Below are 16,469 nucleotides of genomic sequence, written 5' to 3' on the forward strand. Positions count from 1 at the left end.
AAGAATTGACTGAGACTGAGGCATCAGTTTCCTCTTTGAAGAGGGAAAATATTTACCAATATAACTTCTCAATGCAAATGAGACAGATTTATTTATTTTTTTTAAAGATGTGTATGTAGCGGAGTAAGATGAATTATGCAGAGCTTCAAGATAGTTAAGAATCTTCTGACTTAATTCTTTGGAGAAATGAAACAAGCAGCAGCTAAGGACTGTGGAGTCCTTACAGTTTGCCAGTTATTTGACTTTTTTTCTTTCTTTCTTTTTTTATAAAGATGACCGGTAAGGGGATCTTCACCCTTGACTTGGTGTTATCAGCACCACGCTCTCCCAAGTGAGCCGTGGGCCAGCCCTATATAGGGATCCAAACCTGTGGCCTTGGTGTTATCAGCACCACACTCTCTAGAGTGAGCCACGGGCCAGCCCTGTTATTTGACTTTTTTAATCGACCCTGGGAGCTCTATTACACACATTCTGTCACCTGCATTTTCCAGATAAGAAACTTGAAGTACAAAGAAGTAACTTGTGAAGGGCACCGACTGGTCGGTGGTAGAGCTTGCATTTAAACTAGGTAGAATGGGGGAATATGATATTAAGGAAGGAAGATATTATAGAGGGTGTTCCCTAAAATCCCGGAGAAAAGAGAGTCTAGACATTGAAGGGGTGTTATTTCATACACCCCCATAGGTTGGGTTCATATCTGCATGTGACAGACATGTAACTTGACACTTGTGTAGTTTCTAGCTACTAGGAGTGACAAGAAGATAAAGGAATTCTACCTTCAGAGAACCTTAGACTCTAGCAAGCTAGAAACCTCAGAAAATGAAAAGAATGGCTGTGCCTGGATCCCAGATATCCATAAAACTTCTGCGACTATCGAGCATGCCCTCTCTACTCCGCCCATGAAAACAACCAAGTAGGAGGAACATAAGATATTTCTTGTTACGTTTGGCACAGAAAGGCTCTCAGCCTTCATCGCCGCGACGTCCCCACATGACAGACCGTGAAAGTGAGGTTCTGAGAAGCCCTATGGCTCTCGTGTCTGTCTAGGCCCGGACAGGGTGGCACTGGAACCCAGCCGGAGTCTGGCTTAGGTTTGGTTGGGTCGTGCATTTCTTTCCTAGCTTGCTGACGTTTGTGCCCCCAGAGTTGGAATCAGGGTACCATTTCCTGGAGGATCTTCATTTTCATCTCCACGTCTATCGGCGGTGGCATCATCAAGTGGGTGACCTGTGAGTTCTTCCGAAGGGCAGCGGGGCACTGCGGGGCCGCCCCAGCCGGAGGCGGGCGCTGCGCGGCGGGCGGGCGGCAGGGGGCGCTGCGCGGCGGGGCGGGGGCCGGGGGCCGGGGCCGAGCGTCCCGCGCGCCCGCGCCTGTGTGCGCGCTCGCGGCCCGCGCCGGCTGCGAGCGGGGCTGGAGGGCGGGGGAGGGATAAAGGGCGGCAGCCGCGCGGCCGGGGACGGCGGGTAACGGCACCCCGCAGCCGGCCCCGGGCGGAGCCGTCGGAGCCGCGCGCCGCGGCCGAGCAGGAGCCCCGGCCGCGCGGGACCAGGTAGGGTGACGCGCGCGTCTTCTTTGTGTCGGCATCACCGGAGCCGGCCTCGGGGATCGCGGCCGCGCCTGCCCGGCCGGCTGCTGCCCGGGCGCTCGGACCGGGGTGGGGCGCCTCCGGCTCGGTGCAGAGGACGCGCGCCCTGCCCCTGCCCCTGCATGGCCCGCTCGGGGTGCCACCCGCGCCGCCCGGGCCCCCAGCGCCGTGGCCACTTTCGGAAGCTCGCGTCCCCCGGAGCCCGCCTCCAGCCCGTCCCGGGCGCGGGTCTGCGGCGCTGCGTCCCGGGGCGCTCGGGGCCGGGGGCCGGGGGCCGGGGGGCGAGTGGGCGGGCGGGCGGGCGGGGGGGGTGCTCTCTTTGTTGGGGACCCGCCCGCAGGCTCGGGGGCTGGAGGCTCGGGCCCCGCTGCGAGGTCTTGGAAAGGGCGAAGGCGCGCGGGAGCGGCGAGGCGGCGTGGGGAGGTCCGGGCTGGCCCCGGGCGCCGCGTGGCCCCCGCTCTGCACCTCCCAGGCGCGCACGGGGACCGCGGCCGCCCGCTCCCTGCTGCCCTCCCTGCCAGCTTCTCCCCGCAGGCCGCCGGGGAAGTTCCCTGCAGCTTGTACCCCACCCCACCCTGCAGCAGATGCGCCCCTTCCCTGCACCAGCCGGGGCGCTCAGCTATTTGGTCGCTTAGGCAAGTCTGGAGGCTTTCCTGTCTTGGGGGGAAGAGGCGACTTCTTTGACTCTAATGCTCTTCCTAGGTTGGTCTCAGGGTGGTCACTCCCAAAGTTCGTTCTCTCTGTCTCATTTTCTGTGAATAAAAAGAAAAATGTCCATTGAACGAATACGTTGTACTTGCTTTGTGCTGGGGTCAAAGGCCGGATAGCAGAGAAGAGTTAAAGGCCCTCAGGGAACTCTCCCTACACTAGAAGGAAACCAGACATCCTGCATTAACTGGGGAAGAAAGCACTTTCCGGACACGGGGCTTGGGAGATCTAGTAAGGACATGTCCCAGTGAATCAGGCTAGTGGTGAGAGTCTAGCCGGGCAGGTGAGACGGGTTTACAGATAAAACGCCAGGCAGAAAGTAAGGTGGTGTAGAGGTGGGAGCCGTGGGAGTCGCCAGGAGGGACGGGCAGGGAGAGGAGGGGTCAGGGCGGCTTTGTGATGGAGGTGGTGTTTGAGTCAAAGCTTGCACGTGGGGCAGGTCCAAGGTGGTAGGAAGGGCCCCTGTCCTGAGGCACCTGCCCCAGCAAGGGAAGGGGGAAGGAAGAGGTATAAGCCCTGACTCTCCCATGGGACTGGTCCCAGGGACTCTGGAGGAGACCAAAGACTTGTTTTGATTGTGTTCTCTTCTCCAGTACTGAGATTAGGGACCTGGTCTTTTGTACTTTTCTAGTGCCTTTTACATTTTGTTTTTATTAATTTTCAGTGTGCAGAAAGGAAATATGACTAGAGAGGTCAGATGGGGTTAAATCATGAAATCTTTGAATTGTAGGCCAAGATTTTGGGCTTGACCCCGTGCCAGTGGGAGCCATCGATGGTTTTGGAAGAGGAGACTGAGTGATCTGAGCCCTGCTTCCGAGTGAGTATGGCAGTGTTGAGGGAAGGGGATGGCATGGTGTCCATGGTGGGCTTTGGAGTTGGACCCCCACAGGGTGTATATCATATCAAAGGGCCGTGCATGATTTGAGAACCTCATCAGAAAATGAGTGCAAATAATCCAATTTTAATGGGATGTAAAATTTCCAGACCCAGCACAATTTGAGTTTTGCAGTTTATGTTTTAAAAGAGGCCCTGATTTAATGTCAGTGTTCCTGGGAAGGTGGACTCAAATGCATGCTGTGGGCACCCCCAGCCATGCAATGGATGCGTGTTTTGGAAACTGGAAGAGTACTATCAAATTTCCATTTTATACACATATTCCAGTGTCCTAGATTTGCTAGTTTGTAATCCCTGTATCCAGACTGCTACTAGAGTACGGTTCCTGTTTCAAGAATTTACTGTGGTCTGGGACTTTGGAAGGACCTCATACACTGTTTAACTGAAGCTGCTGAGGTTCTGGGGTGACAGTGCCGCTCAGCCAGACGGCGGCAGGGCCAGAAGCTGTGAGCCACGTTGCCTGACTCTGAGAATGCTGTTTTTTCCACTGTGGTTCATAATTTGGCCTACTGCCTTCTTTTGTTCAAATTTCTTCTCCCTCCTGGGAAGCTCTTTCTGTGGTGGTAGAGACAGGGGAAGGAAACCTCTCCTCACAGACCGAGAATCTCAGAGCTGGATAGGTCACCACACATTTGCTAGCTCAATCCCCTCATTGTGACCATGACGACATTGTAGCTTAGAGCGGAGAGGTCAGCCACACATAAGCCCAGGCCACACTAAGGGATGTGGCTCATCTGTCCCTGGCATCAGCTTTTCCTGCTCTGTCACTGGCCCTTCTCCCACTCTGCACTTGAAGTAGAGAGGATGAAGATAGGTTTGCTCCCTTGGGAGCTTGGGGGTCTGGGGCCACTCAGGATGATATTGAACCCTCAGACTCTTCCAGGGCATTTAACCAAGCCGGGAACGTCCTGGCTTCCCAGGGTGTGGGATATCAGGCAGCCAAGAGGCTAGGGATGGAATGGAAGGCTTCCAAGGAAGACGGGCTCGCCGTACTCACTCAGGGTAGTTTTCTACCTCTGAGATCCAAGAACTAGGCTGAAGGTGCCTTTCTGTCCTTTAAGACTAGAAAAGTCATTTGAGGTAATCATTTCAGGCACCAGCCTCTTTTCTCCTTTGTTTCTGTGTAACTGATACACATGAATACATTTTCTTAATTAGAAGAAGAAATTAAATTGAAGTTACTGTTAATGTACCTGCTGGGTATTATGGCTGAAGGACAGCGCTTGCCTCACTTCCTGCCCCACTTCCTGCCCCAGCTATTTGACCTTGGGCAAGTGTCTTAAACTCCTTGGGTGGCCCCAGTTCATTCAGGATTAAATTGAGGTGCTGCCCTAAGTGTTTTCCAAAATCCAGAAGTAAAAATGCGTGCTTTAATGTTATTTTCCAGGAGAATCAATATTGCAGGACTGCTCATCAGATGCAATGATTTGTATGGGTTTTTGCAAGAAAAAAATATATTTTAACTTTCAGAAGAGTGGCTTTTCTCAAAGATATGTTGAGAAATGAAGCTTTGAAGAGGGTGGTTCCTTGCTTATAAGAGTCTCCATCTTCCTTCATTCTGTTAATCTAAAACCTGAATTGGAATGTGTCCTGGATATTCTGTAGAACTGGGAGGGCTTTCTTTAAGGAGCAAGTACATAAGCTGGATGCAGTATTGTAAAGAAAAGAAAGTTCCTTGATGAGGCAAAGAAGTGTGTCAACCAACATTTTATCATCTATGCATGTAGCACTGGAGATAGAGACAGTAGTTAATCTGCATTAAGCATTAGGCGTGCACCAGGCCCTGACCTTCAGGGCTTTGTGTGGATTATGGATGCATTTCTCACACAGCCTCAGAGTGCAGTTATATGTTGCCACCTCACCTGATGGAGGAGAGAGCGAAGCAAGCAGGTGATATTATCCACACCCTTGATAAATGGTAAAGCCTGACTTTGAACTCAGAGTCCTGCAGAAAATGATTCCATGACCTTGAAGAGGCTAGAGTCTGGGAGGCAGGAAACTAAAACACTAATATTGTTTTAACAGTGGGGTCAGGGCAGTGGTGCAGGTGTCCAGATTGGGGTCCCTGGGAGGGCACCTGGCTCAGCTCCAGGGTTGTAAGGAGTTTGCTTGCCGGGGCAGATGGTACCTGGTGGGGACTTGCAGGATGGGTCAGAGTTAGTCAGACAAATTAGAGGGTCAAGGTCAAATTTGGGGTAAGAGAACAGCAAGAAATAGTCGGGGTGGACAGGGAACTTAGAACCAGCCCAGGTGGGCTGAGCTCACAGGGTTGTGTTGTTCTTGGTGTGTTCAAGGGTGGCCGTTGTCTCTGAGAGCTGTTCCCACCAAGATTCCAGGCTGGAACACCATTGGTTTCACTTTTGATGTCTTCTGGAAGGTCTCATCAATGCATTTTCATTTTATTTTGTTTCAGAGCCTCTCTCCCTGTTAGTATTTCTGTTATTTTCCTTCCTATTCCTCCAGGTCTATTTGGTGGAGCAAAGAGAGTTCAGGGAAAGATCAGAGGAAACACCTGTAGCAACCATTGCTTTCAGAATCCAGCAACAGTATTGTCCTGTCTTCAGAGTGGCCTGAGAAGTCTGCGGTGCTTTCCCCAGGCCTGTAGCAACCTGGGGCTCAGGATTGGGAGCCTCTGAGCTGGAAGTCAGCCCAAGCGAAGGCTAGGCTGTGCAGGCTTTGGTGACTTCTGTTTGTACAGCACAGCTGTGCAGGCTATTGGGGCAACAGGGGAGGATTCCAAATTCTGGAAGTTGATACGACTGTGTCTCTCTGTTGGGTTATTGATTAAACAGGGTTTTGTGTCTGTCCTAGGAGGATGCATACCTCTTACAATTTTGTGTGCCTGGGAAAAATTTTGAGACTTCTGAAGAGCCAGTTTTCAGGCAGTCCTTTGGACCAGCGCATGTTTGATGTTGGGTGGGCAGCATATTAAAGTCATCTGGGGGGAGGGGATCTGTGTCAGTGCCTCAAGCTAGGATGAGTCTCAGGTATCCACTGAACTCCTGTGAGCCAAGCAAGCTGCTGGGACCTGTCCTTGTATAGTGTACCCTCAAACCTAAGATGTGCTCACTGGCTAGCCACACATTTGGTTGCATGGACCCTCTGCTCACCTGCCACACTGCCTGTCTGTACCCTCGTGTGTGAGCTCCCCCACATTCCAGAATGGACCCTCAGGATTCTGCACCACTTGCCTGTCCCTGCCACCCACTCTGCCGTGAGGCCTGCCCACATGCCCTGAAGGAAGGGGAGCTTGCCGGTCAGAGGTTTGCCCGTTCAGTTTGTGGGTGGTGAGAAGCGTTCCCCTTCACAGAAACATACAGGTCTCTGCGTTAGGGAGCTCTCTTTCCTCAAGTTCAAACGTTCACTTATGTAGGTATGTGCTGAAGCCAGAATCAATACAAATATTTTGTCACTCTTTTGGGACTCTTTGTTTTGTTCCCACTGCTGCTCCTTAGCATTCTGTCCCCTTCGCTCTCTTGTCCCTTCCCTCCTCAGATGCCTCCAGCACAAACCACTGTTAAGTCCTTCGTCAGCTGCCTCCAGCCTGTCTTTCCAGGGCTGACCTCTAAACAGCCTCCGACTTATGCTCTGGAACATTCTCCTACCATCTGAATGTGCCAAATTCCTAATGATCCTTGAAGATTCAGCACAAATGTTGCCTTTTCTTGCAGCCATAAAATCACTGATGTGGGACTTTAGAGATCAACTCCTCAGGTGTTGTATGGCACAGATGAGAAAATGGAGGCACAGAGTGAAAAGGGGGACGAGATTGCAGACCTGGGGCTCGGGACAGTCCCTTCATGGCAGGCTCATGTGACCTCCTTTTCCTGTCCTCTGGCAGATTTGGTTTCTCCACCAGTTGCTTCCATAGCAACTTTTTTTCAGAACCTGTAATTGCATTTAAAACTCCCTTATCTAATATTAGTGATTTATGCAACTGTCTTATTTCCCCTACTAAATTATAAGCTCTACAAAGGTAGGAACTTATTCACTTCTGCAGTCCCTCAGTGCAGATCATGTTCTTTCTGAATGAATTTTTTGTGAAGTGATTGAATACAAGGTAAAGAATCCTGATTCAGGAGGGAAACCTAGGGCTGATTATTCACGAAGAAATGGAATTAGATTTTCAGTTCTGTACTCCAGCATGTTCTGAGCAAATCAGGAGATGTAGGTTCGTCTGTGGAAGGTCAGTTCACAGAGCTTACAGCACAGAACTGTGCTCAGTGGACTGGGAATGTGCTGGGATTCGAGAGTGAGGACAGTGGAACGCAGCCCTGGAGCCTAGAATGTGGAGAGGCAGCCCTTGAGAGTCCTGATTCTGCGGCTGGGCTGTGTAGGTGGCAGAGGGGCTGGTTCCAGTGTGACAGATGGCGAGCGCTGGATGGTCTTGTTGCTGGGGTCTTATGGCATGTGGTGCGTTGTAATATACCTGAGATGCGGTCCTTGCCTGTGACGTTCATGCTGTGGCAAAGGGGAACTCATCACGAGGTGACAGTTAGGACCAAGTGCCGGATCTGCTCACAGGAAGTCTTGTGAAGAGATGATTAGTGCAGGCTGGGGTGGGTGTGGGTGGGCTTTGAGGAGGGGGCAGAGTGGAGAAGGGGAATTCGGGCACAGCAGGAATTGCTCCTAGGGTGTCCTGGAGGCAGGGCTGGTGGACAGAGGCCCAGGAGCTGCAGAGGAAGGCGGGGCTCTGTTACTCTCACGAGTGCACATCTTCCTAAGGAAAGACTGGGATGCTTTCACCAAAGAGGTGGTCAGTTCCTCCGAAGAGTGTCTGCCAGGTAAAGGCCTGAGGTCGTAGGTTCACGTGGGTCTTCCTGCAGAGGAGTTGGGCTGCGGCTGCTAGCTGTACTGGGCAGTGTGTGCAGAGTACCTCATGTATCCAGTGTGTTTTCTGTCTCTGAGAAACCCCTTTTCTGTGTGGATTGTGTTCTTCTTGGGTCTGTGGTGCTAGAGTGCATTCATAAATATAGTAAGGCTGTGTGCTCCAGGGGAGCCTTTGCTCTGGGATGTGTGCTGGCCTGCTGAGACCCTGGGGAGCGGCTCTTTGTCATGATCGAGAACATCAAGAAGCCACTGGTCCCGTCAGTGAATTTTTCCTGATGACCTCAATTGCCACATGGTTCCTCTAGGTAGTGCATGCACTGGAGCAGAAGAATCTAGGGCTGAGTCAAGAGCTTTCAGAAGACTTACAGAGTTGGTGCCTCTGGATCTGAAATCTTTTAGCTAAAAAGTGTATATTTCCTCCTAATCACTTGACAGGGCTAAGACAACCATTGTCCCTGGTGTGGCTGGGACAGAGCTGGCTCTGTGTGCCCAGACATCGTAGTTTCTTCATTCTTTAGGTCTCAGTGAGTCACGAGTGCCAGGCCCTGGTGACTGAGACCAGGGTGGTGGATAGGGCCACATGTGTCAGGAAAAAGATTTAATAATCTTCTTCTTCTGTCCGTTTGTGGGCATTTTCTCATCCTCCTCCTGGTCTCACTGTCTCATGTCTTCGTAACCTGCCTCTTGCCGTCATGCACAGGGGCAAAAGTGACCAGGTACGAGTGTGGGATTTCCTGTTTATCCAGGGACAAAAGTAGCAGAAATCTCAGAACATGCTGTGAGCACACCTCAGTTAATGGGCAGGTGCATGGCCTGGAATGCGGGTGGAGCATCGCCCCATCTCTGCCTCTGTGTGCGTGTGCGTGTGTGTGCATGTGCTGTCCCCTCTCTGAGCTTCTGAGTCTGTGTCCCTTCTTTTCTCATAAGGACACCTGCCGTACTGGATGCGTCACCCTGTTGATCCCATCTTCACTAGATTGCATCTGCAGAGACCCTAATGAGGTCACAGTCACACGTACTGAGGGTTAGGAGTTCAGCATGTCTTTTGGGGGACACAATTCATCTCATATCATATATGGTATATACACCAATATCAATTAGGATATGTTTGTTGTGTTCGGCCAGCGGGTGAACACTTATTAACAAGGAGTTAACCTTAGGAACAAGGCGTTGAAGGCAGGTCTGGCCGGCACTGGGGCAGCGGCTCTCTGATGGTCCTGAGAACCCAGGTTCTTCTCTCTCTGCTCCGCATCCTCAGCGTGTTGTCCTTGGCCCTCTGCGGGTCACCCATGATCCGAGACGGCTGCAGCCTGGCATCTGTGTTGAAGGTAGAGAGAGGGGTGGGGGGGAGTCGGTGTCAGCCCCATCTGCCTCTTTTTTCAGGAAGAAACAGGCTTTTCTAAAATCCCACAGCTGACTGTGCAGGTCTCAGTGGCTAGCGCTGGGCTGCGTGGCAACCTCCAGCATGAGAGAGGGTGAGAACCGAGAGGCTGCTGAGCAGGGCGAAGGATCGGACAAGACAAAGCATCTAAAAAGCCTCCCAGTGCAGTACTTGGCCGGCGCCCTAGGCGTAAATAAACTGTCTTTCCTTCTCTTACCTGCTCTTCCTGGAAGAGCAAGACCCCATACAGGGTCCAGATCGATGTACATGTGGCTTAAGTGTTCTTGGTGTAGTGCTAAGCACACCTGTGCAGGTGCAGTGGGGACTTGGGACCCACAGTCCTGTCCCGTTCACCTTTGTGTGCCTCTGGTGCCTGGCATTGTACTGTCACATGGTAGGTGCTCAGTAAATATTTGTAGAACTGAATCTGCATCTTTTCCCTTCAAAGGCATTCACATCCAGAAACAACCACGTCTGTTCATTGTAACATTCACGACTATCACACTGTTCATTTATATTGTTATTATTTACTTTTGTTCAGTTACCCATTTATCTGGCAGAACCAACTCGGTACTGGGGATTCAAAGACAGTTTGAGGACTCTACCGTGAGGCTGAGGATGTGTAGGGAGCGGGCATGAGCGGCTGCGGAGGCCTTTCTGGAACAAGGTCATGTAGTCAACAGGGCAGCCATTAATCTCTTAAACTTTTGGAATTTTATAAATTTCACTTTCACTCAAGTAAAATGACTAGTTGGAAAAATAGGAGGCCCTTTTTATGCAGCAATACTGCCTGCTCTTCATTTCTCCTATTTGTGAAATAGCTTGACATTTAATGTGCGGGTTTATCATATGCTGAGTAAACATTTATTGGCCTCCCCACTCTGGGCCAGGGACTGTGCTGTTGAGTGTACAAATGTGAATGAGACTCAGGACATGTTTTCAGTTCCTCCTGAAATGAATGTGTGATTCCTTCCCATCTGTTAGCCTGCATGTTCCCCTTTAGCCTGCAGCTCTGCTTCCTTGACAGTGACCTTGTTTTCCCTCAGTCCCTAGCCATATGCAGCAGGTCCAGCCTCTCCCTGGGGGGACCAGCATGACTGTGCCTGCTGAGGGCACTGATCGAGGCCTTGAGCTGAGTCCTGCGGCCTGGCATTAAGGGCTGTTTTTTCCCATAGCAGGACTTCTCTGTGCTGCGGGAGAGCACCAAACGCTGCAGGTGGAGGGCAGGCACGCTGCAGGTGGAGGGCAGGCACGCTCCAGCTGGTCTGTCCAGCACAGTAGCCACAGGCTGGCTGGGGCGCTGGAGCCCTTGAACTCTGGCAAGTCCCCCAGTGAGCTGCTCTGAAAGTGGGTTTCTGAGATCTAGTGTGAGAAACAGGATGTGTTTAGTAATAATTTTCATGTGGATTACGTGTTGAGATGATTACATTTAGGCTATGTTGGGTTCAATAAAATATATTACTAAAATTACTTTTCCCCACTTCTTTTCTTTTCTTTTTTTTTAAATGTGGCTAACAGAAAATCTAAAATTCCTTATGCAGCTTGCGTTCATATCCTTGGACTGATGCGGTGCTGATCTGGAGGGACTTAGTGGGGTGGATTTCTTTCGAGGTTAAAGGCCTTTTGACCAGACCTGCCCCTTCTTTCGAGAGAGCTGGCCGGCCCTGGGAAGATCCAGGGTCCTGGCACTGATGGGCGCCCATGCCCATGGCTGTGAGTCCTGGTTTGTGCTGCGATTTCTCTGGCCCTGCACACTTCTCATTTCATGTTTTGAGTCTAGTTGTGGATGTTTCAGGCTCCCACCCAACGTGGCTGGTTTGCACACCTCTCTTCTCTACAGCCAGTGTTATTCGGACTTAGCTATTCCCAGGACTCAGTTCATTATCAATTTAGGTTCAAAAATCCTTGGACTTTTTTTTTTTTTTTTTAATGTGTTAAAGGAAGGACTTGGGTTAGATGAACTTAGTTTTCTTTACAAAACTTCTTGACCATTGAAATCTACCTTGACGTTCATCAGGGTAATTGCCACAGGTCCTCCTAATTCTTCCTCTTGGTCCCGCTGTCCCTCTCACAGCTTCCAGCGTGTTTGCCGTTGGCATTCTCCTGGCCTTCAAGGATCAAGACAAGTGGCACCCTATGGCATACTACTCTGCCATAAAAAAGAATGAAATTCTCCCATTTGTAGTGGATGAACCTGGAGATACTTATGTTGAGTGAAATAAGCAAAGCACAGAGGGATAAATACCGCCTGTGCTCACTCATAGGTGGGAGCTAAGAGAGCAAGGAGGAAGGAAAGAAAGACCACAGTAGTGTGGTGGTCTAACAGAGGGAGGGGACATTCCTAGGGCTACGAAGCAGAGTGAAGGGGGGAGGGGGTGGGAGGTTGGGGGATAATTGGGTGGGGGACATGGGGTACAAAAGTAATTTCTGGTAATGGGTATGCCCCCAGTATGAATCTGGCCCTCACATCATGGGCACGAGGGGTGACAATTAGCTTTGTATGTCATGAATATTCTTAATAAATAAAAAAAATAAAATAAATTGAAAAATACAAATGGCACCCACTGAATCCCACACATATAGATGCCCGGTGAAGACTGATTCAGAGAACCTCTGCCGTCCCTGTCTCTTCTCCGTGAATCCTTCATCTGCACCTCAGTGAACATCAGAATGTCTGGAACACTGAACTGAGCAGACTTGGCTGGCCAGCTCCTGCCCAGACCCCACTGTCCTCCGGCCACCCCCTCAGGCCACAGCACCTCCTCCTCCGCATCTTTGTTCTCATGGCTGCCCCGTGCTTTCCTCTGCATCTTCCAGACCTGTGGCTTTTGCTGGTCTATTCGTCACAGCTGGCTGTGTTGCCTGCTGTCGCCTGACACGCTCTGCGGTCCTGGGCTTCCCGTGTGCCCTCTACTCCTTCGCCCACCTTCTCCTGCCTCCCAGCCTGGCCTCAGCCTCAGTTTCCTCATGCTGCATGGTGACTTTACCAACATTCAAAACTGGCCCATCCTCTTTCTGCAACTGACAGGGGCTCTGCATGGCCCCTTCAGGCCTCATCAGTCCCCCTGAGCGGCTGTGGCATTTAGGAGGTGACGTGGAATGAAGCCAGCATCCGTTTACTCCCTGGATATAGCAGACATGGCGTGGAGGGCCTGTGAGCTTTGCCAAATGGAATATTTTCAAAACCTGGAAACAAGTATTAGCTCCGAAGTATTTTTTAAAAACCAGAATTGATGTTAACATGTATGTTATATTATGTCAACAAAGTATAAGTATCATTGAGACAACTGAAATTCAATCCATAGTTGATAGAAATTATACTTGTATTTAGCCTGAACTGAGGGTGCTTTTTAACGTTGGGCATAGAGTGAGGTGAAGCCTCTGTCGGTAACATACTGAACAAAGCTGTGCCGTCCCTCCGTCCTTCATCTGCTGCCCAGCGCTCCCTGACAGCAGTGATGAGACTCGGAGTGTGACCTTTGTCTGTTGTCCTTACATGGGGAGAGTGGGTGGCAAGCTGGGCTCCTGGAGCAGAGTGGTGTGTCTTACTCAGTTTCTGATTTCCAGCACAGGACCAGGTATACTGAATTTCAGCGTGCTGAACTTTTAACTGAACTCAATACTCTTTTTTTTTTTTTTTTTTTTTAATAAAAGACATTAAGATCCTGCCTATAGGTTGGTTTTCTTTTACTGAAACATCACCATATGGTGGTTTTCAAAACCATGCATGTCCATAAACTGACCCCAAATGGCAAAAACCCTTAGCTGAGCTACTAATAAAAATAATCATCCAGAAGCTCATACAATCATAGTTTGTATGACTTTAGTTTTAATTATATTTGAATCATTCCTTGTATTGACTCTATGTATGTTATCTGTATCACACTGTTTATGCAGAAACCAGTCTAGTTACAATACAAGACCATTATGTGATAATAAATACCTTGGGAGATAAGATAAAGATTTTCTTGGTCAGCAGGAAATTATTATTTATTATTATTATTATTATTATTATTTTTTGGAGAAATTAGCTAAAAGGAATGTTTTCTAATATGAGAAAGTTGTCTGCTGCTGGAAGGAAGTAAACATAAATCAGGTTAGCTCAGCAGGAAGGATGATTTTCTAGGCCTAAACTAGGTGAAGGGATGGCTTAAGGATAAATTGTTATTTTTATTTTCAGTGGCATGATTACTTTAGACAGTTGCTCTCTGGAGAATCCAGCTCAAGGAATTGATACTAAACGTGGAGGAAAATAAATGCCTTATGCACAAACGCTTCCCATTTTTGTTTTGTTTTCAAATAATAGCCCCAAATGGAAAACATCTAAATATGGTTAAGTAAATATCATGTTCTGATTAGATAAGATTTTGGAGATTGAGGACATGGGGAAATGTTTATAATATATTATTAAGTGAAAACAATTGTGAGGCAGAATCGTACAAACATGGCAAATATGAGAAGAATCATAACTCGTAAGGAGTGTGACTTTTTTCTGTTATTTTATTGTGATTCTATTTTCTTAGTGCAATAGATTATTTTAGTTAAAAAAATTTATTTGTAAGTTCTGCCCCGACACACCACAAATCTTATTATTTCATGCACAGCAAATATGTATTGCGACACATAAATTAACCCTGTATCTCGAGTGGATGTTTGCTGCTGTGGGCTGGAAGAGAAATGAGTGATACCCAAGAAGGAAACTGCTGGAATTAATGAACAAAACAGACAATGAGAACTCCAGCATTATTGCTAAAGGGTTGTCCCTCCAGGCTTACCTTCTTTGGTGATGACGGTTAATGTCAGAGCTGTGACAGTGTGCCCTACAGAGTCCGGACCCTCTCGTGCTGGCAGCAGTGTGGTCAGGGCTTGAGCTAAATGATGCAAGGCTGTGAGGACCCAGAGACCGAGAATCCTGCTCACAACTTCAGGACCCCACTGGGACTTGTGCAAAGACCTTTATCCTCTCTGTGAATGTTCCCATTTTATTAATCTATACAGTGAGTGTAGTCCTAGGGTTACTTCTTTGGTGAGGCTCTCTGAGGATTAAATAAATCATCATGCCTGTGAAAATTTAAAGAAAAACGTTGGAAGGCCGATCTGAAAGGCAGGTCCCCAGGTAACCCTTGGACTTGCACAGGTGGGGAGGTGTGAGATGTTAGGAGGAAGGGCTGTGGGAATTCAGTCAAACGCTGCCAGGAACATTCAAGTCCTGTCTTGAAAACGCTTCCTTGGCTGCCCTGATCTACAGAAATTGAAAGTATGAGACCCATCAGGACTGTTAATTATTTTCTATAGTTTTATACCCTCCTTTCCCAATTTTTCTGTTTCGATTGTCTGAAATTTTTAGTGAAAATGCCAGCAAAGCATAGAATTGTGGTTATATATGTGCACACGGTTGTTATTAAGGATCATAATCCCTTATTTTTTCTGTACCCGTATTAAGCTCGTAACTGTAGTCTGACTAGATGTCTCTTAGTTTATTGATCTTTTCATGAACCAGCTTTTGATTTTCTTGTTTTTCTTGATTGCTTTCCTGTTTCTGATTTCATTGATTTCTGTTCTAATTTTTATTCTGTCTTCTTTTCTGCTTGCTTTAAGCCTAAATTGCTTTTTTTATTGTTGCTAGTTTTTGAAAGAAGCTTAGATGATTGATTTGAGATCTTCCTTCTCTTCTAATATATGCATTTAATGCTATATATTTCCCCATAAGCACTGCTTTTGCTGCATCCCACACTTTGATAAGTTGTGTTTTCATTTTCATTTAGTTTAAAGTATTTTCAGTTTTTTTTTTTTTTTTTTTTTTTTTTTTGAGACTTCTTTGGCCCATGTGTTATCTAGAAATGTGCTGTTTAATCTCCAGATATTTGGGGATTTCCCAGCTATCTTTCCATTACTGATTTCTAGTTTAATTCCCTTGTGATCTGAGAACATACTTTGTATGATTTCTGGGGTTTTTTTGTTTGTTTTTAATTTGTTAATATGTGTTTTATGGCCAAGAATGTCCCATATGAGTTAGAAGAATGTGTGTTCTGCTGTTGTTGGATGGAATAGTCTACGTGTCAAGTAGATTCAGTTGATTGTTAGTACTTTTAGGTTGACTAAGTTCTTACTGATTTTCTGCCTGCTGGCTTTGTCATTTATGATATAGAGCTGTTAGTGTCTCCAAGTATTAATAGTGGATTTATCTATTTCTCTTTGCACTTCTATCAGTTTTGCCTCATGTATTTTGATGCCGTTTGTCAGGTGTGTACACATTTAGGATTGTTATGTCTTCTTGGAGAATTGATCCTTTTATTATTTTTTAATGTCCTTCTTTGTCCCTGACGATTTTCTTTGTTGTGAACTCTTCAACTCTGCTTTGTCTGGAATTAACATAGCTAATCCAGCTTTCTTTTGATTAATGTTAGCATGGCAAATCTTTCTCCATCCCTTGGCTTTAAACCTGAGTCTTTATATTAAAGTGGCTTCCTTGTAGACAATGCAACATATAGTTGAATCTTGCTTTTTTATCCACTCTGAAAATCTTTTAACTGTTCTATTTCTATTTAGATCATTCTATTTAAAGTGATTTCTGATGTAGTTAGAGTAATATCTGCCATGTTTGTAATTGTTTTCTGTTTTATTACATCTGTTTTTTTTTTTTCTTTCTCTTTTTCTGACTTCTCTGGTTTTAACCAAGATTTTTTTATAATTCAATTTTATCTCTTCTGTGAGCATATCAGTTATACTGCTTTTAGATATTTTTTAGTAGTTGCCATAGAGTTTTCAATAAGCATTTTTTAACTAAACGTAAGTCCACTTCAAATAACACTATACCATCTGATATGTAGGGAAGGTACTTGCCTTGTTACAGAGCATTCCTGATTCTTTCTGCCTGTCTCTTTTGACATTGCAGTCTTTCATTTTATTTATCCATTTGCTAAAATCATCCAATACATCATTACTGTTACTGCTTTAAACAATTTTCTTTTAGAACAATTAATAATAAGAAAAATAAAATGCCTCTAGTGACCTTGTTTTTTTTTCCCCGTTGACTTTGTACTTTCCAAAAACTCCCATGAGATAGTGTCT

At 47.4% G+C, this 16,469-nt stretch overlaps 1 protein-coding gene across 1 annotated transcript in view; it reads left to right on the top strand.

The window, feature by feature from the left end:
• The first annotated feature begins 1,463 nt into the window (after window positions 1–1,463).
• RNF144A (ring finger protein 144A) overlaps window positions 1,464–16,469 on the top strand; it is a 118,563-nt gene continuing 103,557 nt past the window's right edge. Inside the window, exons 1-2 of the mRNA XM_063078419.1 lie at window positions 1,464–1,549; window positions 3,024–3,110. The gene's annotated coding sequence lies outside the window, so the exon portion shown is untranslated. The remainder of the gene's footprint in view (window positions 1,550–3,023; window positions 3,111–16,469) is intronic.

Source organism: Cynocephalus volans, chromosome 14, assembly GCF_027409185.1.
Source record: "Cynocephalus volans isolate mCynVol1 chromosome 14, mCynVol1.pri, whole genome shotgun sequence".
NCBI classification, from domain to species: Eukaryota; Metazoa; Chordata; class Mammalia; order Dermoptera; family Cynocephalidae; genus Cynocephalus; species Cynocephalus volans.